This window comes from Peromyscus californicus, unplaced genomic scaffold, assembly GCF_007827085.1.
Source record: "Peromyscus californicus insignis strain IS unplaced genomic scaffold, ASM782708v3 Scaffold_6__1_contigs__length_162567912, whole genome shotgun sequence".
Taxonomy (NCBI): Eukaryota; Metazoa; Chordata; class Mammalia; order Rodentia; family Cricetidae; genus Peromyscus; species Peromyscus californicus.
In genome coordinates, this window is record NW_026294584.1 from 59,930,549 (window position 1) to 59,956,342 (window position 25,794).

At 43.3% G+C, this 25,794-nt stretch overlaps 4 non-coding genes across 4 annotated transcripts; 1 reads left to right on the forward strand and 3 right to left on the reverse strand.

Annotated features, from left to right (window-relative positions):
- Positions 1–5,296: 5,296 nt before the first annotated feature.
- On the reverse strand, positions 5,297–5,368 carry Trnac-gca (transfer RNA cysteine (anticodon GCA)). The gene has a single exon. It is a non-coding gene; the product is annotated as a tRNA-Cys (tRNA).
- Positions 5,369–14,200: 8,832 nt separating this feature from the next.
- Trnac-gca (transfer RNA cysteine (anticodon GCA)) lies at positions 14,201–14,272 on the forward strand. The gene has a single exon. It is a non-coding gene; the product is annotated as a tRNA-Cys (tRNA).
- A 4,994-nt stretch (positions 14,273–19,266) lies between these two features.
- On the reverse strand, positions 19,267–19,338 carry Trnac-gca (transfer RNA cysteine (anticodon GCA)). Its single transcript has one exon. It is a non-coding gene; the product is annotated as a tRNA-Cys (tRNA).
- A 907-nt stretch (positions 19,339–20,245) lies between these two features.
- On the reverse strand, positions 20,246–20,317 carry Trnac-gca (transfer RNA cysteine (anticodon GCA)). The gene has a single exon. It is a non-coding gene; the product is annotated as a tRNA-Cys (tRNA).
- Between the last annotated feature and the right edge of the window lie 5,477 nt (positions 20,318–25,794).

The window sequence follows — 25,794 nt, forward strand, 5'->3', positions numbered from 1 at the left end:
TTAATCCACACACATATGAACACCTAATTTTTGAAAAGAAGCCAAAATTGTACAATGGAATAAAGAAAGCATCTTCAACAAATGGTGCTGGTATAACTGGATGTTAAGACATAGAAGATTGCAAATAGACCTATATCTGTCACCATGCACAAAACAAGTCCAAGTGGATCAAAGACCTCAACATAAATCTAGTTACTCTAAACCCGATAGAAGAGAAAGTAGGAAGTAGTCTTGAACACATTGGCACTGGAGATCACTTCCTAAATATAACACCAGTAGCACAGACACTGAGAGCAACAATTAATCAATGGGACCTCTTGAAACTGAATAGCTTTTGTAGGGCAAAGGACATGGTCAATAAGACAAAACAACAGCCTACAGAATGGGAAAAGATCTTCACCAACCCCACATCTGACAGAGGGCTGATCTCCAGAATATATAAAGAACTCAAGAAACTAGACACCAAAATACCTACCAGTTCAATTAAAAAAAAATGGGCTAGAGCTAAACAGAGAATTCTCAAAGGAAGAATCTCAAATGTTTGAAAATCATTTAAGAAATTGCTCAACATCCTTAGTCATCAGGGAAATGCAAATCAAAATGACTCTGAGATACCATCTTACACCTGTTAGAATGGCTAAGATCAAAAACACTGAAGACAGCTTATGTTGGAGGGTATGTGGAGCAAGGGGAACACTCCTCCACTGTTGGTGGGAATGCAAACTTGTACAGCCACTTTGGAAATCAGTATGGTGGTTTCTCAGAAAATTGGGAATCAATCTTCCTCAAGACCCAGCTATACCACTCTTGGGCCTATACCCAAGGAATGCTCAATAATCATACCACAAGGATACATGCTCAATTATGTTCATAGCAGCATTACTTGTAATAGCCAGAACCTGGAAACAACCTAGATGCCCCTCAACTGAAGAACAGATAAAAAAAAAATGTGGCACATATACACAACAGAGTACTACTCAGCAAAGAAAAACAATGACATCATGAAATCTGCAGGTAAATGGATGGAACTAGAAAATATCATCCTGAGTGAGGTAACCCAGACTCAGAAGGACAAACTTGGTATGTACTCACTCACAAGTGGACTCTAGATATAAAGCAAAGGATAAAGAGACTGCAACCCACAGCTCCAGGGAAGCTAGCTAGTAAGGAGGACCCTAGAAAGGACACATGGATCACCCAAAGATAGAGAAATGGATGAGATCTACATGAGCAAACTGGGGGTGGGAGGGTAATGGAGGGCAAGGGATAGGGGATGACAGCTTAGGGGAACAGGAGGTTCAAGCTGGGAACAGAGTGGAAAAGCTAAGAAAGAGATACCATGATAAATGAAGACACCATGGGAATAGGGAGAAGCAGAGTGCTAGGGAGGTTCCCAGGAACCCACAAGAATGACTCCACCATAGACTACTGGCAATAGTTGAGAGGGTGCCTCAGCAGGCATACTCTGGTGATCGGATGGCTGAATACCCTAACTGTCATAATAGAACCCTCATCCAGTGACTGATGGAAGCAGATGCAGTGATCCATGGCCGAGTCCCAGGCCGAGCTCCAGGAGTCCAATCCATGAGAGAGAAGAGGGATTCTATCAGAAAGGGATATGGAGACCATGACTGGAAAAAGTACAGAGACAACTAGCCAAACTAGTGGAAACACATGAACTGTGAACCAATAGCTGAGGAGCCCCCAGGGTACTGAACTAGGTCCTCTGGATAAGTGAGACAGTTGTTTAGCTTGAACTGTTTAGGGGTCCCCCAGGCAGTGGGATCAGGACCTGTCCCTAGTGTATGAGCTGGCTTTTTGGAGCCTAGTGCCTATGGTGAGACACTTTGTGCAGCCTTGGTGCAGGGAGGAGGGGATTGGACCTGGCTCAACTGAATATACCAGGCTCTTCTGACTCCCCATGGGAGACCTTGCCTTGGAGGAGGTGGGAATGGGGGGTGGGTTGGGAGGGAACAATGGTGTGAGAGGAGGGAGGAAAGGGGAATCTGTGGTTTGTATGTAAAATGAATAGAAAATCTTTTATTAAAAAAAGAAAGAGCCGGGCGGTGGTGGCGCACGCCTTTAATCCCAGCACTCGGGAGGCAGAGGCAGGCGGATCTTTGTGAGTTTGAGGCCAGCCTGGTCTCCAAAGCGAGTTCCAGGAAAGGCGCAAAGCTACACAGAGAAACCCTGTCTCAAAAAACCAAAAAAAAAAAAAAAAAAAAAAAAAAAGAAAGGAAAAAAGAAATGAATGTAGGAGAAATGTCCACCAAGAAGAGAGAAAAACTGAAGGAAGGAAAAGGGAGACAGGACTCAAGGCCTGGTTACTGGAGCCAGGGCTCAATGCTTACAAAGACATGCTGCTCTTGCAGAGGACCCAGCTGTGATTCCTGGCACCCAACTTGACAGCTCACAACAGTGTCTAACTCCAGCTCCAGGAGGTCTGACATGCTCTCTGTGCTGCTTGGGCACCAGGCAGCCATGTGTAGTACAGACACACATGCAGGAAAAACAGCCATATACACAAAATTAAGAAAAAACTGAAGGACATGTTGGTGCTGCACAGTGTGGAGAATGGGACACACTGACCCGCTGACTCTGCATCAGAACTCCTGGACAGCCTCTGATTCAGGACATCCCTCCACAATGCAAGGTTATGGAGCCACTAATGAAGAACTTTTGAAAAAGGCACAGGTCATTAACCATCAATGGGACCTCACTTATGATTGATATCTGATGTCCCCAAAGACACCGACAATGTCCTAGGAGGGGCAATGTTGGAGGTGACCAGTGAGCAGAACACTGATGACAGATGCCAATTTTAGGCTTTCAAATGAAGGGAAGCAGCAGTTGGAAGGACCTGGATTTGAACTCAGAACCTTAGCCTGCAGTCAAACATTCTATTATGGGTTGTACTGCTGTGGCTTGAGAGAGTTTTCTTGGTATTTCACCTTGTTGCCATGCCTGTGCATCCCATAATATAGGTACATTTATTAAAGCACACTCCGTCCCCCAGAGGCCCCACATTGATCTCAAAGGTTCTTTTCCACCAGGAATCATAATGTGAATTCCTATAATAAGCCAGAGACTCTGCCTTCTCCTCGGTCAGTACCTGATGGGTGTGGGAATCATGCTTGTCAACAGAACTCCTACAGGAAAACATTTCCCACAGGAAAATCATAAAGGTCCAAATAATTTCATCCCATTTTTTAAAAGCCACGGTCACAATGCAACTCAGTCATTGGTGCATTTCTGGACACACGGGGCTTTTGTGGGACAATTTTCATTTTTGTGGATGCTCTTTCTCATCTAAGAGAATTTCCTATGTATCACTTTAACCAAATCATTCCTCACAAAGGGAATCCAAGCCACACAGCCAAGGATTCTGTAACTGGAAGATTCTGGGTTCTCTTCCTACCTTGCACTGATTTAGTCAAGGCCTCCTGCCATGGAGAGATATCAGCTTCACTTTCCCAACTATCTGCCATTGCCTCTGAATTCTCTTCATAACCAGTCAGTTCTCATGGGCACTCAAGCCCTTCTCATAGAATCAGTGACAAAAGCAGCCTGTCACAAATCGCTCACACAGATATTTACTCTGAAAAACCCTCCAGCTCTGTAAGCTCAAACATATATATTTGGTTTTTTGAGACAGGGTTTCTCTGTGTAGCTTTGGTGCCTGTCCTGGATCTCCTTCTGTAGACCAGGCTGACCTTGAAATCACAGAGATCTGCCTGGCCCTGCCTCCTAAGTGCTGGGATCAAAGAGGTGCACCACCACCGCCAAGCTCAACTATATGTTTTTATGCCTTATTGGTCATCACGACAGCCATTCCACCCATGCTCAAGTATTCCCTCACCATCTTTCCAGCAGCGAGCACACTGCAGGGCCTGTGCTTTCAAATCAAACAAGACAACCCAGTGGACGTTTGGGTGACACCCTAATGCTGCCAGACTTACAAAAGGAAAAATTCACCTTCTTAATCAGAGAGCACTCCTCTGCTGGCATCTCTTCAACACCTGACAGTAGTGAGTTAGTGACTAAAAAGTTCAGAAACCTCTGCTGATGTCCTGCACCTCCTAGAGTCTTTGCCCACAGGTAGTGTTTGTGCATGCTGGCACAGCCTCAGATTCTGACCCTCCCCCACCCCATCTCAGCCTGCCAGTAGAGTCTTGGAATGCAGAATGCAGTCCATCACTCGATGGGCAGCTCTGGACCACACTGAGACCAATACTCATTAGGAGGGGACACTGGAGGAAGGTATGTTCTAGCCTCATTTCTGCTGCTGTGATAAAATGCCCAGGCAAGAGGCAAGTGAGGGAAAGGGTTGGTGTTAGCTCTCAATTTCAGGACACAGTCCCTTATTTCAGGGAAGTCAAGGCAGCAGGGACTTAAAGCTGTTAGTTACATTGCATCTACCATTAACAGCAGAGAAAAATAAGTGCCCGCATGCTTGTTAGTGCAGAGCACACTTTCTATACTCACACAATCCAGGATCCCTGCTATGGATATAGCTCTATATAAATAAAACACTGATTGGCGAGTATAGGCAGGACAAGGAGAGAGGAGAATTCTGGGAAGTGGAAGGCTGAGGGAGAGAGACCTGCCAGGCACTGCCATGACAAGCAAGATGTAAGGTACCAGTAAGCCACGAGCCATGTGGCAACTTATAGATTTATAGAAATGGGTTAATTCAAGATAGAAAAAGTAGATAACAAGAAGCCTGCCACGGCCATACAGTTTATAAGTAATATAAGCGTCTGAGTGATTATTTTATATGTGGGTTGTGGAACTGTGGGGCTTGGTGGGACCTGGAGAGAAGCTCTCCAGCTACAGACAGATCCCCGCCTAGGGAACAGTGCTGTGTCTTCATCCATCAATTGACTTAATCATCCAGACAACCCCCAACTGACAGGAACACAGGCCAACCTGATCTAGACACTGTGTTCTTCATTGAGACTTTATTTCCATGTGATTATACACTGCATCACATTGACTATTGAAACTTACTGTCCTTGTGAGGTTGAAGGAAAGAATACAGATGGGGAAAAACAAGAAGGTAGAGAGGACTCAGCAAAGGTCAGAGGTAGTCATGTGCATTGTACTAAGGCACTTTGTGGGTTTCAGCCTTTGGGTCAATGGGTGATTATAGTGTCACTGAGAATGGAACCCACAGAAGTAAATGGGGATAGAAGCATTGCTTCTAGAAACTTCAGCTAATGAAGACTTTCTAACTCCATGGGTGGCCTCCCTAAGATGAACCTGGTAAGTCATTAACCAGAATTTAACATAAATAAGGGGGCACCTGGATTTGAACCAGGGACCTCTTGATCTGCAGTCAAATGCTCTACCCCTGAGCTATACCCCCACTGGTACCAGTGTGCCCAGTTAATAAATTTCATCTGTGTGGTGATAAAGTCTGACTATAAAGTTAAATTACAGATCCTCTCAGACCTACTTTCCAGAAGCAGCCAGACCTGACTGGTGAGATGCCTTCCTCAGCTCTGCAGCTTTCCAGGCCCATTCTTGATCAGCACCATCAGCCAAGGAAATGGAGAGGAGCGGGAGGAAATGCAGACCTGAGCCCATTTCACATTGCTGTCCTGGGTTAGCTCCTGAGCTGGCCAAGTGCCTTCCACCTGGGCCCCCAGACACTCCTCTCCTCCTTCCCTGAAGACAGAATGGTGCCTCTCAGAGCTTCCATGACGGGTAAGGTGACCTTCTGATGTCCCACGCAAGCTAAGTCAGAGCAAATCAAAATGACTCTGAGATACCACCTTACACCTGTCAGAATGGCTATGATCAAAAACACTAATGACAGTCAATGTTGGAGAGGATGTGGAGCAAAGGGAACACTCCTCCACTGTTGGTGGGAATGTAAGCTTGTACAACCACTGGTGAAATCAGTATGGCAGTTTCTCAGAAAATTAGGAATCGAACTACCTCAAGACCCAGCCATGCCACTCTTGGGTATATACCCAAGAAACGCTGATTCATACAACAAAGATACATGCTCAACTATGTTCATAACAGCACTATTTGTAATAACCAGAACCTGGAAACAACCTAGATGCCCATCAACTGAAGAATGGATTAAGAAAATTTGGTACATATACACAATGGAGTACTACTCAGCAGAGAAAAGCAATGAAAGCATGAAATTTGCAGGCAAATGGATGGAACTAGAAAAAATCATCCTGAGTGAGGTAACCCAAACTCAGAAGAACAAACATGGTATATACTCACTCATAAGTGGATTCTAGATATAAAATAAAAAACAATCAGACTGTAGAAGTTTTAGACTTGAAGAGATTTAAAGAAGCAGGCATTTCATATGGTATACATTCACCCTATGTGAAGCAGATGTTAAATTCATGGCAACTCAGAACAGGATTATTCCATAAGACTGAAAAGATTTAGCTACAGCAACATTGGAAGCTGGCCATCAGTTACAATGGAAAACATGGTGGAAAGAGGAAGCTAGGGTCATAGAACAATGAGGTAGGCATAGCACAATGCTACATGTAGGGCTAGAGGTATGGAAACTTCCCAAGACCAGCTTCTCAACAAGGGTCAGTATGCTGATTTGCAAAGACAGTCAAGATTTGATGATCACACCTTGACACTATGTTGTATATCAGCTTGAGACAGGGTTTAAGAATCAGAAAAGAGGACTGAATCATTTACTAAAATTATACAAGGCCCCAAAGAACCTTCACTGATTTTTTTTACAAAGATTGACATCAGCTGTAAATAGAATGACATCAGATCCAGAAGTTAGACAAATATTAATTCAATATAAAATGCTAATTCAGAATGCAAAAGGATGATTAAGCATTTAAAGGTAGGATCAGCACCAATAGATGAACGGATTAAAATATGGCTAATATTGGATCTCATACTTATGATGCTGCTTTGATAGAAATAATTTCTAGAAATTTTAAGAAAAATCAAAATTTCAGATATTTTAGTTGTGGCAAACGAGATCATTTGAAAAGAGACTGTAGGTAAGATGTTCCTAGAAACAGTGATTTTTCTAGAGATAATCCAACAGAGGGCCCCAGCCTTCTGGAATATGCAGAAGGTGTGCCAAAGGCCAGCATTGGACTAATGAATGCAGATATGCAAGAGTCAGGCAGCGTAAACATTTGCCACAGGGAAATCCCTGAGGGGGCTCCCACAGGCCCCCATATCAAATTAGCCTCAATCATTCCATGTCAGCATCGGAGAAACCCATCTACACAGCAATTAAAAGACTTAAAAACCACACTGCTCTCTGGATGTGACCAAAGACAGAAAAACTTCTATAGATACAACAAAAAGTTCAGGAGAGACCAGAAAACAAGTATTTTGGTGAACTGCTGTAATGATCAGAGACCAAAGCTAAAAATACATATAAGTGGCATTAACATTGAGGATTTACTAGACACAGTTTTTTCCATATTATATATAATATAAATGTTATTACAGGTATACTACACAATCCTACAGGACAGGCAATTTTAGAAAGATCTAATTGCACTTTAAAAGATATGCTTAATAAACAGAAAGGGGTAATAAAGATCTCCAGAGATAGACTATACAATACTTTATTAACCTTAATTTTTTAAATGCTAATGAGAAAGGAACTACAGCTGTGGAGAGACTGGATAATGGAAAAAAAACTTCTAATTAAATTGGTCTGTACACTTCAAAGATGTGTTGATCTCAGAATGGAAACCAGGGTATGTGTTATGTTGGGGAAGAGGTTTGCTTTTGTTTCCACAGGAAAAGACAAGCTATGGATACCATCAAGATTGATAAAGATTAGATTCAAACAGGAGAGACCTAATGATTAGGAGAGGTGATAGTTCATCAACCACATGGCCATTCCATCTAAATTAACTGGTAAAAGTGACAGATGCCTTTCATTTGGGTCAATCATAACCTGCCCAAAAAAAGGGGAAATTCATGAAAGTCAGGGTTAGGGCAGGGTTTTGTTTTTGTCTTTCCGGGAGAATAAAAGCATTCAACTAAAGAATCTGAAGACCACTGAACAAATAGATATCTGAAGAAGAAGGAAAAATAATCCAGAGAACATGTCCCAAGGAAAATAATAAATGGGCTTAATGGTACAACACATTTCCAACAGGAAAAAATTCATAAATCTTCCCAAATGTTTGTTTCTACTGTTTTCTACAAACGTATAAGGCAAATGGCCTTTTTATAGACCCAACTCAATTAGAATTTAAAGCTACTTTGGAGTTGGAGCATGGTTCTCTCCTTCTTTGAACCCAATCATGTTTGCTAGAGGAAAATCCAAGGTCTCTGTCTCATGTCAGAAGAGCCACCTGATATGGGACAGAAGAAAACCAAAATTAAGGCACTATTCTATTGCCACTAATCTCAAAACTTTTCTTAAGGTATAAATATTATCTCAAAATTTATAAGATATACATATATATTATGTCATGATATTAATGGTCATATAGAATACTAGCTAATTCTGGAAATAGTCTTCATCTAGCTTCCTGTACCTAATTTTAGCCTTGAGTCTGAAGATGGTAACTAGGAACTAAGTTTGTGTACCCCGAATGTAATTAATAGATTGTGATCCTTTAACCTCTCTGAGATCTGCTGCATATGACATTTAAAATGTTTAAGTTATTTACAGTGAATCGTGATCATTCCCAACAGCGACCTTTGAAGTCTCCAAAAAGTCCCACAAAGACAATTCTACCTTGATTGTAGTAACATCACTAAGCTAACAGACACCACTTAAAATTTGCCTTTGGACAATAAACTGCTCAGTACAATTTCAAGGCAGTTAGCTAAGATAGTCTGGCATCATAGAGTACTCCAGCCAGAGCTTCAGATAAGCCTTGCACTCTCCCATCGCACAGAGACTGGACAACAGCTAGTTCTCTTAGGACATGATCATTATCTCAATTTTTCAGAGCACCCTACAACTGCCATCACCCCCAAACAGAAGAAGTAAATTTAAGAACAGGATGCCCACATTCTCAAGAGGTGGGGTGGGTAGTTTTGGTCATTCAGTGGCTGTTAGTCATCATTTGGGGGGGTTGGTTACAAGTTGTTATTGGTCATAGTCAGGGAGGAAACTAAGCAAAGGGAATTAGATTCAGGGAACTTGTTCTGAAAAGAAAAAGGGGGGATATAGAAATGATAGAATAAAAGGGTAGATTATTGAATCTACTTTCAAACTAAAACAACAACTACTACTCTCAAATATTTTATATTGGTATGGATTTTTATATACTGATACAAATTTAAGGTTAGTTTTGTTATACTGTATATATGTTCCTACTCTTGTTAAAGATATTCATAAACTGATACAAGTTTAAGGTTATTTTTGTTATACCGTATTTTATGTTCCTATTTCTTGTATAAGGTATTGTACATATATATCTCATTTTAAAATGTAAAGTTCTAATCCTTGAAAGCTATATAAGATAATAAGAAAATACATGTTAGTAGTTAGTCATTTATAACAATCAAACTTACAATCATGTCAGGTATGTTTTCAAGGTCAAAGAGACATATTTAAATAGATAAATGGTCTGCAAAAACTTAAGAGAACTACAGAATACGGCACTTAAAATGTTTTAATAGCATAAGGCTTTTCATGTTGGTGATACACGTCTGCCCTGGCAGCCCCAAATTAATTCAAAAGAGGCTGGCAGGCATAGAAGAACCTCCATATGGAGTTTGCTTTCATTTGCAGCCAAGTTAGCCACTGGGCAAAGAAACTGGCCTTGCTTCGACTCCTGACAATATGCTGTCCAAATTAGAAAATCAGGACACAAAAGAAAACCACTGTTATACTTTGCCAAGACAAGGCAGGACAGTCCTTCAATATTCCTGCTTCACAAAAAAGTTTATCAGATATTCTAGGCCTGTAGGCTAAAGATGGAAGCCCCAAAATTGCAGAGGAAACTTGGGGTGACTGTCCAGGTACCCAGATGTCTTTGTCATTTCTTAGATTTGGAATTTGCTTCCTCTGCATTTCCTGTTTAATCAGATAATAGTATATCCTTCTCAGGTCTCTGATGAGGTTAAAGATTAGATAGTTATAGTTGTAATTTTCCATAGTTATGATAGAAAGGATATCAGGTACAAAACTTAGGACTCCCCAAGAAAGGATAGATAATGAACTATTTTCTTTAAATGTGCCAAATAGTAATGGACCGGACATTGTGAAGGTATTTCTTAGTTGATAATTATTCTTATTTTATATAGTTTTACTATGTTAGAGTCAAAACCCTTCCTCTTTATTTAGACAAAGAGGGGGAAATGTTGCAGATTTGTTTCTGTTGCCTTTCTGAGGCCACCAATGGAGTGAGACCTTGGTTTGAGGCCAGAGTAAACACTAAGCAGGCAAGAATGGACCATAGAGTTTTCTGGTACACTGAGAGAAAGCTAGAGAGACACACAGAGGAGGAAGAAGGAGGGGCTGGTGGAGACATGAGGTCTTTTTTCAAGCCTGGAAGGCAGAGAAGAGAGTGGATGACCGTTTCTCCATCTTTCATGGATCTCTCCACTTTATTTCCCTATTATTTAACTCTCAAATCTTATTTTTTTAATAAAACAATAAAAAGAAATCTCAGTAATTCTCTCCTTAGTTCTGACATGTACACCAGACAGTAATGAAGGGAGAGAATTTATGGTTCAGCTTTCCTTTCTGGTCCCTGGACACTGGCTGTCTGTATGGCTGCTGTGCCTGGATAAACCAGAAGAATTCTCTACCATAGTCCATGCCTTCTCTTTAAGTTCCCAACAGAACCAGAGAAACTAGATATGTTCAGTTAGAGTAGAGAAATTTATAAGAGTGGGATGGACCTGGAGCTTGTAGGAAAAGATGGGAGGCATCCATCCACCCAAATGTCAGGCTGGCCTCTGCTGAGGACCATACGTGTAAAAATTGGAAGAAAAATGGTACTGAGTGTGTGTGATAAAAACATGTAAAAAAACATAGAGAACTATGGATTTGCACCAGGGACCTCTTGATCTGCAGTCAAATGCTCCAGCCCTGAGCTATGCTGCCTCCCTGTCAGATGTTTAGGAACTGCCTTTCACCTTCACACTCAACAGTCTTACAATTTACAGTTTTTACTTGTCTCACAAGATTTGGTAAGATCAGCACTGCTGCCTCCACAAACTCAGCTCAGACAGGTCCCACTCCAGTCCCCAGTGTCTCCAACTCTGCCCCATGTTGTCATGTTGGCACCCCCACACCTCAGCCTGTGGAACAGCATAGCTGGAGACAGAGAGACATAAGCTACTATAAAGGACTCAGATTTACATGTCTGGTTTCTTCAGTTATACACAAGCCCTCAGTGTGAAGACACTCTGCCTAACTTCTTTGGGGAACAGTAGGGTACCTGCATGTGAAGACATCAAAATCCCAGATTAGGTCAGTCTTACTCTCTGCTTGTGGATCAGGTGTAAACTCTTAGGGCTCTAGTGCCATGCCTGCCTACCTTCACCATGCTTCCCACCATGATGATCATGGACTAACTCTCCAAATCTGTAAGTAAGCTCCCATAAATGCTTTCTTTATAAGTTGCCTTCATCATGGTGTCTCTTCACAACAAAGGAACAGTATATTGACTATATATGTTACACTATAGTAACACAGAATAGTAACTAGGACAAAAGTTGATACCAGGGCTTGTGTTATTGCTATGACAGGCCTGACATTGCTGGTTGTGGGTGGAATATGGAAGACATTGGGACTTTGGATTAGAAAGACACTTGAATGTTGTGTGACTTACCGGGTCATACTAATAGGAGCTTGGAAAACAGTACTGCTTATCTTATGATATGTTCACAAAGTGTGTGTTTATACAAAAAAAAGTGACAAAAGGTCGTGTCTAAAAATCTGCCTGAGGATAAATTCAAGAGTTTTGGACCTATGTTGTTGGCAGAGATTCCAAGACAGCCCAGTATTGACTGTGTCACATGGTTACTACTAATCACCCTTCTGCAGATCTACAATGAAAAGGAGCAAGAAGGGCAAAGTAAAATACAAAATGGATGACACTGGTTCCTTGGAGTCATCCATCACCTTTGGTTCTTATATCCTTTCCGCCTCCTCTTCACCGTAGAATCCTGAGACTTGAATAGAGGGCGTTGATGAAGTCATCCCATTTAGGACTTAGTGCTCCAAAGTCTCTCATTCTCTGTCCATTGTCCAGTATGGGTCTCTGTGTTCATTTCCATCTACTGCAAGGAGAAGCTTCTCTGATGTGGATTGAGCAATATAGCAGTATGTCATTAGGAATTGTTTTATTGCTATGTTCCTTAGCAGAAAATTAGTAGTGGGGTTTTCTCCAAGGGCCCATGACCTAGATGGCTATTGTAGCAATGTAACATATGGGTTCTGTCTCATGGATTGTTCCTTAAACACAATTTTGTAAAAGTAGTAGTTACTTCTATAACATTTGTGTCAGTATTGAACTAGTATGTCTTGTAGTCAGTTATGTCTTGTAGTCAGTTGACTGTTGTAGGTCAAGGATTTGTATCTGGGTGATATTGATGATTGCCTTTCTCCTCTGATAGTGCACAGAGTAACTACTAGCACCATGAATGCTTGTCAGTTTGTATGAAGAACTTGAGCACCACCTTAACTTCTCTGTTTTATGAAATAAGGGCTGTCTTCAGACAATCAATCTACTTCAAGATGCAGCAATACCACTCTTAAAAATCTACCCAAAGGACTCTCCATCTTATTGAAAAATACTCATACATTTTCATTGCTGCTCAATTCATAATAATCAGAAATTGGAAACACCCTAGATGTCCATCAACTCATGAATGGATAATGAAAATGTGGTACATTTACACAATGGAATATTATTCAGATTTTAAGAAAAAAGGAGTTTTGAAAATTTCAGGACAATGGATGGAGCTAGAGACAATCATCCTGAGTGAGGTTCAAATAACCAAAAAGGCAACTATTTCATGTCTTCTCTTATACATGGATGTAAGCTTATAAAAATTTGATCTGCCGGGCGGTGGTGGTGCACACCTTTAATCCCAGGACTCGGGAGGCAGAGGCAGGCGGACCTCTGTGAGTTCGAGGCCAGCCTGGGCTACCAAGTGAGTCCCAGGAAAGGTGCAAAGCTACACAGAGAAACCCTGTCTTGAAAGAAAAAAGAAAAAATATAACCAAAAAGGCAAATATTTCATGTCTTCTCTTATACACGGATGTAAGCTTATAAAAATTTGATCTGTGGGTTACAACCCAACTAACCACAGCATTTAGGCACCTGTTAAGGGACAATGGGGAGGAAAGGATCTTCCAAAGAAGGGGAAATAGAAAATAGTCATATAGAAAGATAAAGGGGAAATCAAAATAGCATCATTTAACTAGGGAGGAAGATGAGAGACAAGGACAAGAAAAGGGCTATGGGAAGGGACACTAAGAATGGTGTCTTTTAAAAACTGTACAGAAACCAGCTATTTTAGGAGCCTCCTGAAATATGTGCCTATAGGAAAGGAAATTAAATGCCAGTAAGTAAAACCTCCAGAGCCAGAAATCAGTTATATCATGTAGAACTGCTGGTCAAAGGGGTTCCATGGAACCCTCCACAAAAAAAAAAAATTATTACCAGCTATTCCCAAGACTATTATTGGTTATTCTCCACAACGAGAAGGTAAGGCCCTATTGCTGAGGACAAAATATGTTTCTTTAAAATATTTTCATTAGTTCTTGGAGAATTTCATACAATGTATTTTGATATATTCACTCTCAACTCCTTTACTTAACTCCTTGTCCCAGATCCATCCTACATCTACACCCCTAGGTTTATGTCCTCAAATGTGTGCTATCCATATGCTTCTGGGTGTGGGGTCATCCACTGGAATATCAGTGACTTACCAGGAGCCATACCTTAGAGAAAACTATTTTCTCTCCCCCAGAAGCTATGAATCGTTTAAGATCCAACCCTTTGAGCCTGGCTTCTCCAGGTGGGTGTGGAGGATGAGCTGAATGCAGACTTCTGGACATTTGTGCGTCTGTCTCAGCTGCGAACTAGGACAGGAGGGTGCTGGTCATGAGGAGGAAGCACACAGGTGTGCAGTTGGCTCAGGACTGGGCCTCACGGGAGAAAGCAGATGATAGCAGAGTACTAGCAAGTACATGTGAGAGAGTGAACACACAGGTTCAGAGATGTATATCAGATATATGTAAAGCAGATGGGGCATAGCTCAGGGGTAGAGCATTTGACTGCAGATCAAGAGGTCCCTGGTTCAAATCTGGGTGCCCCCTTCCTAGTGTCTCTTTTAGATACAAGAGACCAAATCTGAAGTATTGGTGAACACAGAGCCGACTAATACACTGTGTTCCCTGTGCTCTGTATTCTACTCAGGCCTGGTCCCTGCTCTCTTCTCTGAGAGAAGCTAGTACAGGACTCAGTGTGAGAACCATCCAGGTCACACTCATGTTGTGACACACTCTGGCCTCCAAGGCTCTGTATGGCTCAGTCAGTGCAGGAAGTCAGCATAATGGAGTCCTATGAAGATGAGAGCAGATTCTCCCTCTGGCAACGTTCCATAGTCAATGAATCAGGAAGTCACTCCTGACCCCCAGAAGGGACACTCCTTACATGCTGTTTCCCCCTAGCCTGTGCTTTGGCTCCTGCTACTTCTGAGGAAAGACTTGGATCCATGAATTTGTCTCCTATTTAGATTACGACTCTGAGGAATGGATGAAAAGTGAACTCACTAGCAAATGTCAAAGAAATCTAAGACCAAAGGGAAGATCTTAAAAACCTGGGCTACAAGGAGCAGGTGATACTTACAGTACAAGAAATCACCATGGCAGTAACCTCTCAACAGAACTCCTTGACACTAGGAGACAATAAGAAACATGGTTGGGCAGAGCTCCAGCACACCTCTGACCAACAACTCGAAGGGAGGTATCCCTGACCGGAACTGGATGTTTTATTTGGCAATCTATAGCTTCTGTGATGAGCATAATCCCCTGTGTGGGGCAATTCCAATTAAACTCTGGTGTCCCAGAGGCCCCCAGGACAATACAGCCTATTGCCATTGCTTTCAGACACTCACCAGAACTTGCTGACAGAACCCTATTGCTGAAGATACCACACAAACTAGTCACAGCACATGGGGGACCAAGTTGGAAGCTTCCTCCCTGTTGGCTAGCTTTGTTCCAGCTGGAAAGTGTTTGCCAGTGACTTATGACCTTGTACCTGTGCACACTCACCTCATGAGCACCATATCTATGCACTGCCTCACTCAAGGATACTCTGTGACTTCTCACCTCCAGTGCCCAAGGCAGCCTGTCTCACCACTAATGAAAATCAGTCTTTGAGAGAGATGGGGACATTGTAAACTTCCTACATCAGTGATTGTGTGTGTGTGTGTGTGTGTGTGTGTGTGTGTGTGTGTGTGTGTGTGTATATGTCTGTGCGTGTGCATGTATGGTGTATTTGTACATGAGAGCATTGTGTATGCCATGGAGTATGTGAGGAGGTCAGAGGAAAGCCTGAGGTGTCACACTTCACCTTCGGTTTTATTTGAAGCTGAGTACATCTTATTACTAAAAACTAGGCTGCACACTCCAGGTTAACAGGCTGTGAGCTTCAGGAAGAAATCTGCTGCCTCCGGCTCGCATCTTTCCTTAGGAGTCCGTGGAGTACATACATGTGACCCCACATCTTTTTTCATATAGGATATACATATATGGGCATGTATCCAAACTCAGATTCTCAGGCTTGTGCAGCAAGAGTTAATGCCTGCTGAGCCATCTCACTAGACAGCATTGTGGGAATTTGATTTTTATTTTCATTTTTTTTTGTTTTTTGTTTTTTACAATCTTAGTCACTTGGCAGAATTAGCTGAGAGCTCTGCACAGTGCTGGGTAGTCATCTCCCTTCTCTGTCTTCAGCAGAGTGGAGGCTGTGGAGCTGTCCGTGGTACCTCCTGATGCTCCAGAGCTGTCAGGTCTGCTGCAGCTACACATGGCGCTGCAGCAAATGCTGTATGTAAAAAATTCGAATATTTGAGGGCAACTCTGCTTTGTGGAGTGAAACTTAAAATGCTGAAGCATTGTTGCCACAGTGAAGATCCTGACCAGTTAGAAGAGGTGCCAGTCAACAGCCACCACTGGATGCCCACACCAGACCAACAAGCAGCCTAGAATGCAGGAGACTGTGTGGTTCACCCCCACAGCCTGGGATCCCCATTCCCCAGCTCTGGAGAATCAACTGGAGTTCTCCAGTGTAGGCAGAAGACAGCACACTCCTGACCCCCTATGTTTAGCCATTGCCCACTGCCCACTTGCTGTGCCGGCTTCCACAGATGGTTCGAGAACCAGATACTGGTTTTCTACTGAAACCACCATGGACTAGGATTAGAGAGCTCATTCTGTTTTGTAAATATAAATGAAGACTTGGGGACCTGAAAATGTGGGACCCAAGGTACACACTCAGCCAGCTGGCAGACACCTTACACTGCTCAGCAAGCAGATGGGTGGTGACACATCCCTGCCCTCTGTGGGGTGAATCCCAAACATCTGAGTCTTCTCCCCACACTCTGTGAGAAGTAGAGGGAAGGCTGGTAGGCTACAGTGACCAGGATGAGGGAGAAGGCCACCTTTGTTCTGGTTTCTGAGGCTACAAGTAGAGTCACTTTGTCACACATCACTGGGAACTTTTAGTCCTTGGACAGAGGATTTGTAGGCTGAGCAGGACAGTAAGAAAAAAGAAACGAATGTAGGAGAAATGTCCACCAAGAAGAGAGAAAAACTGAAGGAAGGAAAAGGGAGACAGGACTGAAGGCCTGGATGCTGGAGCCAGGGCTCAATGCTTACAAAGACATGCTGCTCTTGCAGAGGACCCAGGTGTGATTCCTGGCACCCACTTGACAGCTCACAACAGTGTCTAACTCCAGCTCCAGGAGGTCTGACATGCTCTCTGTGCTGCTTGGGCACCAGGCAGCCATGTGTAGTACAGACACACATGCAGGGAAAACAGCCATATACACAAAATTAAGAAAAAACTGAAGGACATGTTGGTGCTGCACAGTGTGGAGAGTGGGACACACTGACCCGCTGACTCTGCATCAGAACTCCTGGACAGCCTCTGATTCAGGACATCCCTCCACAATGCAAGGTTATGGAGCCACTAATGAAGAACTTCTGAAACAGACACAGGTCATTAACCATCGATGGGACCTCACTTATGATTGATATCTGATGTCCCCAAAGACACCGACAATGTCCTAGGAGGGGCAATGTTGGAGGTGACCAGTGAGCAGAACACTGATGACAGATGCCAATTTTAGGCTTTCAAATGAAGGGAAGCAGCAGTTGGAAGGACCTGGGTTTGAACTCAGAACCTTAGCCTGCTGTCAAACATTCTATTATGGGCTGTACTCCCGTGGCCTGAGAGAGTTTTCTTGGTATTTCACCTTGTTGCCATGCCTGTGCATCCCATAATATAGGTACATTTATTAAAGCACACTCCGTCCCCCAGAGGCCCCTCATTTATCTCAAAGGTTCTTTTCCATCAGGAATCATAATGTGAATTCCTATAATAAGCCAGAGACTCTGCCTTCTCCTTGGTCAGTACCTGATGGGTATGGGGAGCAGGTGTGGGAATCAGAGCTTGTCAACAGAGCTACCACAAGAAACGTGTTGTGTCCTAATAATTTTATCCCATTTTTCAAAAGCCACGGTCACAATACAACTCAGTCAGTGGTACACTTTTGGATGGCAGGGCTTCCGTGGGCCACTCTTTTCCCATCTAAGAGAATTTCCTATGTATCACTTTAGCCAAATCATTCTTCACAAGGGGTAAACAAGCCACACAGCCAAGGATTATGTAACTGGAAGGCTCAGGGTTTTCTTCCTACTGTGAACTTATTTAGTGAAGGGCTCCTATCATGGAAAGACATCAGCTTCACTTTTTCCAACAGCAAAGTCTATCTGCCATTGCCTCTGAACTCTCTTCATAACCAGTCAGTTCTCATGGGAAGTCAAGCCCTTCTCATAGAATCTGTGACAAAAGCAGCCTGTCACAAATCACTCACAGAGTCATCACTTTACTCTGAAATATCCTCCAGCTCTGTAAGTTCAACTATATGTTTTTATGCCTCTTGGGTCATCACGACAGCCATTCCACCCATGCTCAAGTATTCCCTCACCATCTTTCCAGCAGTGAACACCCTGCAGGGCCTGTGCTTTCAAATCAAACAAGACAACCCAGTGGACGTTTGGGTGACATCCTAATGCTGCCAGACTTACAAAAGGAACAATTCACCTTCTTAATCAGAGAGCACTCCTCTGCTGGCATCTCTTCAACACCTGACAGTAGTGAGTTAGAGACTAAAAAGTTCAGAAACCTCTGCTGATGTCCTGTACCTCCCAGAGTCTTTCCCCACAGGTAGTGTTTGTGCATGCTGGCACAGCCTCAGATTCTGACCCTCCCCCACCTCATCTCAGCCTGCCAATAGAGTCTTGGAATGCAGAATGCAGTCCATCACTCGATGGGCAACTCTGGACCACACTGAGACCAATACTCATTAAGAGGGGACACTGGAGGAAGGTATATTCTAGCCTCATTTCTGCTGCTGTGATAAAATGCCCAGGCAAGAGGCAAGTGAGGGAATGGGATGTGTTAGCTCTCAATTTCAGGACACAGTCCCTTATTTCAGGGAAGTCAAGGCAGCAGGGACTTAAAGCTGTTAGTCACATCACATCTACCATTAACAGAAGAGAAAAATAAGTGCACACATGCTTGTTAGTGCTGAGCACACTTTCTATACTCACACAATCCAGGATCCCTGCCTAAGGAACAGTGCTGTGTCTTCATATAAATCCCATGACTTAATCATCAAGACAACCCTCAACTGACAGGAACACAGGCCAACCTGATCTAGACACTGTGTTCTTCATTGAGACTTTATTTCCATGTGATTATACACTGCATCACATTGACTATTGAAACTTACTGTCCTTGTGAGGTTGAAGGAAAGAATACAGATGGGGAAAAACAAGAAGGTAGAGAGGACTCAGCAAAGGTCAGAGGTGAGTTATGTGCATTGTACTAAGGCACTTTGCGGGTTCCAGCCTTTGGGCCAGTGGGTGATTATAGTGTCACTGAGAATGGAACCCACATAAGTAAATAGGGGATAGAAGCATTGCTTCTAGAAACTTCAGCTAATGAAGACTTTCTACCTTCCTGGGTGGCCTCCCTAAGATGAACCTGGTAAGTCATTAACCAGAATTTAACATAAATAAGGGGGTACCTGGATTTGAACCAGGGACCTCTTGATCTGCAGTCAAATGCTCTACCCCTGAGCTATACCCCCACTGGTACCAATGTACCCAGTTAATAAATTTCATCTGTGTGGTGATAAAGTCTGACTATAAAGTTAAATTACAGATGCTCTCAGACCTGCTTTCCGGAAGCAGCCAGACCTGACTGGTGAGATGCCTTCCTCAGCTCTGCAGCTTTCCAGGCCCATTCTTGATCAGCACCATCAGCCAAGGAAATGGAGAGGAGCGGGAGGAAATGCAGACCTGAGCCCATTTCACATTGCTGTCCTGGGTTAGCTCCTGAGCTGGCCAAGTGCCTTCCACTTGGGCCCCCAGACACTCCTCTCCTCCTACCCTGAAGACAGAATGGTGCCTCTCAGAGCCTCTCACAGTGCCCTAGCCTGACCTGTCAGCAGCAACACTGCAGGATCCCTCTCTCCTGGTACAGCAGCTGAGCCAGGCTTTAGCCTTTGAGGATGAAGCAAGTGAGCAGTGGGCCCTGGAGGGGGAAGAAGCTCACATGGGAAAGGTCCACTCCACACAGACAGCCTGGTTCTGGGATTTGTCTCCTTAGTTCTGACTACATGTTCACCATGCAGCCATGGAGGGAGATAATTTATGGTTCGGCTTTCCTTTCTGGTCCCTGGACACTGGCTATCTGTATGGCTCCTGTGCCTGGAAAAACCAGAAGAATTCTCCACCATAGTCCCTGCCTTCTTTTTAAGAACCCATCCAAACCAGAGAAACTAGATATGTGCAGGAAGAATAGAGACACTTAATAAGAGTAGGAGGGACATGGAGCTTATAGGAAGAGGTGGGAGGTAGCCATCTATCCACATGATAGGCTGGACTATAGCTCCCAGCTCTGCTTAGGACCATAAGTAGAATAAACAGAAGAAACATAGGACTGAGTTATGTGATAACTCCATAGATAAAATCATAAAGAAATAAACATATGGCAGGGGGCACCTGGATTTGAACCAGGGACCTCTTGATCTGCAGTCAAATGCTCTACCCCTGAGCTATACCCCCTTCCCCATGTTAGAAATGTTTAGAAAGTGCCTTTCTTCTTCACACCCAACATTCCTATCACTTCTAGTTTTTACTTGTCTCAAAATATTTTTTTTTTTGCACTAGCACTGCTGTCTGCTTCCATAAACTCAGCCCAGACGGGTCCCTCTCCAGTCCCCAGTGTCTCCAATTCCTCCCCTGTGGTTGTGTCTCCATCCTCCCCTCCACACACACATGCATCTCAGCCTGTGGACACAGCCCAGATGGAGACAGGAGAACACAGGCTCCTACCAGGGTCTTTACATTTACATGTATGACTTCTTCAGCAGTACAAGCCCTTGGTGTGAAGAGACCCTCTCTAATGTGTTTTAAGACATATGTGGTACCTGCATGTAAAGACATCTTGCCAGACCATGGATGATTTGTGTGTTAGCCTCTGAGGCTTGTTGCTGCTTAGATGGTGAAGATGTGTCTTCAGGCCTGAGTGGGTCATCGAGGAGCTCTGAGAAGTATAAGGAAGACAGCAGAGCAGGAAGACAGAGAGGGCCTCTGTTTTAGAACTAGGTAATGCTGAAGCTATGGGCTCTATCTTGCCTTTTAAATCTATCCCCAAGTCATAGACGGTTTTAATCTGACTTTTGTGGTTATTTCAGTAAAAACAGCTCCTGTAGGTTCAAATATTTGAATGTTTGGTCTCCAGTTATTGAAACTGTTTGGGAAGGATTAGGAGGTGTTGGACGAAGTGTGTTACTGGGGGGTGGCTTTGAGGCTTCAAGATCCTGAGGCAGGCCCAGTATCAGTCTCTCTGCTTTCAACTTAGGGACCACATGGGCTCTCAGCACCATGCCTTCCTGCCAGCTGCCACACTCCTTACAGTGGTCATCATGGAGTAATCCTCTGAAACATGAGCAAGCACCGAATGAAATGCTTCCTTTTATACACAATCTTGATTGTGGTGTCTCCTCCCAGCAACAGAACAGTATCTAAGATAACGTGGTGTTGTTTTATCAAGGGATCTTGCACAAGTATATTTAGAGGTCAAATGTTATTTGTAAAGCCTGTCAAGAAAAAAAAAACCCTTTTTTTGTATATGTTTCCTGCTTCTGAGATGGATCCATTCTGACTGTATCCTCCTGTCTGTCTCTGTGCCATTAAATCAAATCACCATTCTGTGATCTGTCTCATTTAATACAGTCTTGAAATCAGTAACTGACTCACTTTTGTACATAAGGATTGTAAGTCATGTGCCTCCTGCTATACTCGTTTTTTCAAATGTATTTCTATCTCAACTTTTGTTTGAATTGTCTTCTATATTTCTATCATGATAATTAGGTAATAATATCATGGATTATATAGACGGTGTTAAGTAGGGCTAAGATTGTGGGTAGAGCCTTTTGCTTTCCTGGAAGCTAGTGACAACCTTATATTTTAAACACCCTCATAGATACACTTAGAGTTGTGTTTCGATGGTGATTCCACATCTAGCCAAACTGACAATCAAGATTAAGTACCACACTGCACCCTCTATGAACCTTACACTACACCCTGGTTCCTAAAGTCTCATGCTTCTGTCATAATGCACAGCAGCGTTAGTCAGTCTCCAAAGCCTTAACCATCTCAACATTGCACAAAAATCCAAAGTTTCTTCTGAGAAGCAAGGTATTTTCTTTATGAGGTTATATACTTCCAATATGCGATGTTACTGTTCTATTGCTGTGAAGACACACCATGACCAAGGCAATTTATAAAAGAAAACATTTAATTGGGAGCTCATGGTATCAGAGGGTTGGATAGTCCATGATCATCATGGTGAAAAGCATGGCAGCAGGCAAGCAGGTATGGTACTGGAGTGGTAGCTGAGAGCTTATGTTTCAATCCACAACCATGGGACAGAGACAGAGAGCTAACTGGGAATGGTGTGGGCTTTTGAAGCCTCCATGCCCACACTCAGTGACACACCTCCTCCAACAAGACCACAACTCCTAATCTTTTCCAAACTGTTTTACCAACTGTGGGCCAAACATTCAAATATACAAGACCATTCTCACTCACACCACCACATACAACAGACAGCATGAGCATTCCTGTTCCAAAAGGGAGGAATGGGGGTGCAGCAAAGAAAGACTGGACCCAAGTAAGACTGCAGCTCAACAGGGAAACACCTTCAGCTCCATTTCTGGTACCAGGCTCATGATGGTCACCTATACTCCAACACTCTTGGGCAGCATTACATTCCCAACTCTGCTCCCTGAAGCATATATAAACTATGTCTTGGTTGGCTCAAGTCTCTGCCTGCAGCTTTCCTGAGTGGTCATTCCATAAATCTGACTTCTCTATACCCCAGGGTCTTCATTGCAATTTAAACTTTAATTTCCCAGTGTTAATTTTTTAAAGGCTTATTTTATTTTAAATGTATGAATGTTTACCTACATGTATGTCTGTGTGCCATATATATACAGTGCCCACAGAAGCCAGAAGATGGCATTGGATCCCCTGAAACTAGAGTTACAGGCAGTTGTGAGCTGCCATGTGGGTGCTATAAATCAAACCTGGGGCCTCACCAAGAGCAGCCAGTATTTTTAACTGCTGAGCCATCTCCAGCCCCAGCTTCCCAGCTTTACATAATGATGTCTAGGGGCCTCTTTACAGAGAATCCAACCCTACCACACATTGACTGCCTCAACAGCTTTCTGGAACTTGGTGCAAGCTTAAATGACCACCTAATTTTTGCATCCTTCATGCCTGCAAAACCAGTACCACATGAGCCCTGCTTCCAAGTTCTGCTGACAGCCTCAGGTGTAGTCTGTCTGTTTGGACCACAAGTTTCTCCAGTCTCTGTGTGCCTCCCGGGATACATGTGAGAAAATACTTGCCTACGCAGTTGCTTCTAGGTAAGAAACCACAGATATCATTTTCAGTTCAGGCTCTTTTTTTGAAATGAGTTTGCATTTGCCCAATCTAAGCCTGTGCAGTGGGGTCTGGCACTCAGAGCACCTGTCCCGTTGTCCCTGTGCAGAACACTCTGCTCTTCTCAGTGGTGCTAATGTCTCTCCACTGCTTTTTCACTCTATCCATCTGTAATTTTAAACTCCATCACACTTTTTTCCTCACAAACTGCACGTTTTGTTTCTCTGTCCCACTTGCCGCTCTCTTACTATTCATCTGGATGAGAGCAATGAACAGTGACATGACCCAACTTGAATCCCATTCACCTTAAAATTTCTTCCACCAGGTAAGTTCATTGCTTTTTGATTCAGCCTCACTCAAGTTCTCAGGACACAGGGTGACACAGAGCAAAACCAGATTATTTGCCAGAATGAATAGCCATTAGCCGTGTTTCTGATAGAACTCCCGCTCTCCTGCTCTCCCCGGAACCTCGTGAACTGGGCTCCCCTCTTCGCATTATTCTCAGGAATCAGACCTTCTCAACTCCCACTGAAACGCTCCACCGATCCCTGCCTACAGCATCGTAGGGCTTCTCTAGACCGCATCTCCAAACTCTTCGACATTCCTCCTGCAAACCAGTTCCAAAGGCCCAAGAAGCTCATGGTCCACAGCCCCATGCCTCGGTACCAGTTGCCTAGATACTTACTTGTTGCTAGAGTTTTCCTGCCTGGCCCACAGTCAGGGCAAATCTCTCTCACCTGCCAGTCCCACAGCCGTCAGACCAGACCAAGTAAACACAGAGACTTGTATTGGTTTCAAACTGTATGGCCATGGCAGGCTTCTTGCTAACTGTTCTTTCAGCTTAAATTAATCCATTTTTATAAATCTATACCTTGCCACATGGCTCGTGGCTTACCGGCATCTTCACATGCTGTTTCTCATCGTGGCGGCTGGCAGTGTCTCTCTGACTCAGCCTTCCACTTCCCAGCTTTATTCTCCTCCTTGTCCCGCCTACACTTCCTGCCTAGCCAATGGCCAATCAGTATTTTAATTATTGACTAATCAGCAACACATTTGACATACAGAACATCCCACAGCACTTCCCCTTTTTTTTTTCAAAAAGGAAGGTTTTAACCTTAACAAAGTAAAATTACATATAATTTGGGAATTTGGGCGTAGCTTCTCTTACTACTTCCTGCTGGAGGGGGGCGCTGTATCTTATGGGGAAACAAAGAAAATTTTAGGATTATGGAATAGTCCATGAGGCTGTATTGTCTGAGCCAGTTGCCTTCAAACAGTTCTAGATGTTGGATCATTTGGGCCATGGTGTCATCGGAGACCTTTCAGGTGGTCTTGGCTGGTCAAACCTGATGTGTCTTAATCTGGAACAAATCCATAGCCTCTGGCTTTCTGTGGAAACAAAAGCAGAGTCTCCTTTCCAAAGTAACATATCCTTATATTCAAATTTTGAAGTCAAGATACCTTTAAAATATACATTTTGGCGTAACTCAACAGCTTTTACAATGAAATGTTTTTCTGCAGTTAAAAGTCCCAAAGACAAGACAATGCAGATTCTCTGTGTAATATCCATTTTTACGTGGCTTATTTTTTATACTACCTTTACTGTCTCTTTAAAGACTTTATTTTTTAAAACTATGTATTTGTTTCTATAACTCTATATATCATCTTTTTTGTCTCTTTCAAGCCTACGTATCTTTTACACACATTGTAAACTATTACATCTGAATCTGTCTTATTGTAAATCTATTGCCTTAAACTGCAGCAGCTGTGGCTGCTGAGGAAGCACCTCAGCTTCCCAACATGGCCATGGTTTACCGCCAGCTCTGGGAGCTATCGGGGGTCTATGCTTTTAGCCAAGCAGCGTGTAGCCCAGAAACCTCCCCTTTTGCTCTGCACCAGCAAAGGCTAAATCCACCATGCAGCTCAAAGTGCCACTTGCAAAGGCCTCATTCCCGCCACAGGCAGGTCGAGCACGCACGCTAGGAACCCACCAGTAACTCAAACCAGCAGCTGCCGCTCATTTGAGAGAGACAATTAGGAACTGTTTTTAGCTCCATTTTAGAATCTTTTCTCAGGTTTTAGGTGGAAACTCTTGCCACCACGTTGGACGCCATTTGTTGCTAGAGTTTTCCTGCCTGGCCCACAGTCAGGGCAAATCTCTCTCACCTGCCAGTCCCACAGCCGTCAGACCAGACCAAGTAAACACAGAGACTTGTATTGGTTTCAAACTGTATGGCCATGGCAGGCTTCTTGCTAACTGTTCTTTCAGCTTAAATTAATCCATTTTTATAAATCTATACCTTGCCACATGGCTCGTGGCTTACCGGCATCTTCACATGCTGTTTCTCATCGTGGCGGCTGGCAGTGTCTCTCTGACTCAGCCTTCCACTTCCCAGCTTTATTCTCCTCCTTGTCCCGCCTACACTTCCTGCCTAGCCAATGGCCAATCAGTATTTTAATTATTGACTAATCAGCAACACATTTGACATACAGAACATCCCACAGCACTTACTTTCCTTGGTGTTGTGACCAAATACCTGACCAGGAGCAAATCAATGGAGGGAGAATTCATTTTAGCCCACAACACAAGG